The following is a 342-nucleotide window of genomic DNA, read 5'->3' on the forward strand; positions in this document are numbered from 1 at the left end:
CTTGCATTTATTCCTTCCTCCACAGCAGGCCGAAGCTGATTGGCTACAAGCGTCGCGGAGAGCCAATCAGAATGCACGTTAAAAGAGGAAACGAATGGGAGAAAAAAAGAGAAAATAATAGTTTACCTTTTTTTCCTCATTGAAACAGACACTATTGTTTTTATTCGACGTGGCGAAAGTTTATTTTAAACTCAAACGAATATCATACGGAAGAAGATTAGGGCCAGACATAAGAAATAAACGAGGGGAGGAAGATATTTTTTTCATTATACAGTTTGAGAAAAAAGTCGAAAACAACATATACAATACAATTTGTAAATAAAGATAACATTTCATAAAATT

Source organism: Labrus bergylta, chromosome 10 (genome assembly GCF_963930695.1).
Source record: "Labrus bergylta chromosome 10, fLabBer1.1, whole genome shotgun sequence".
Classification (NCBI taxonomy): Eukaryota; Metazoa; Chordata; class Actinopteri; order Labriformes; family Labridae; genus Labrus; species Labrus bergylta.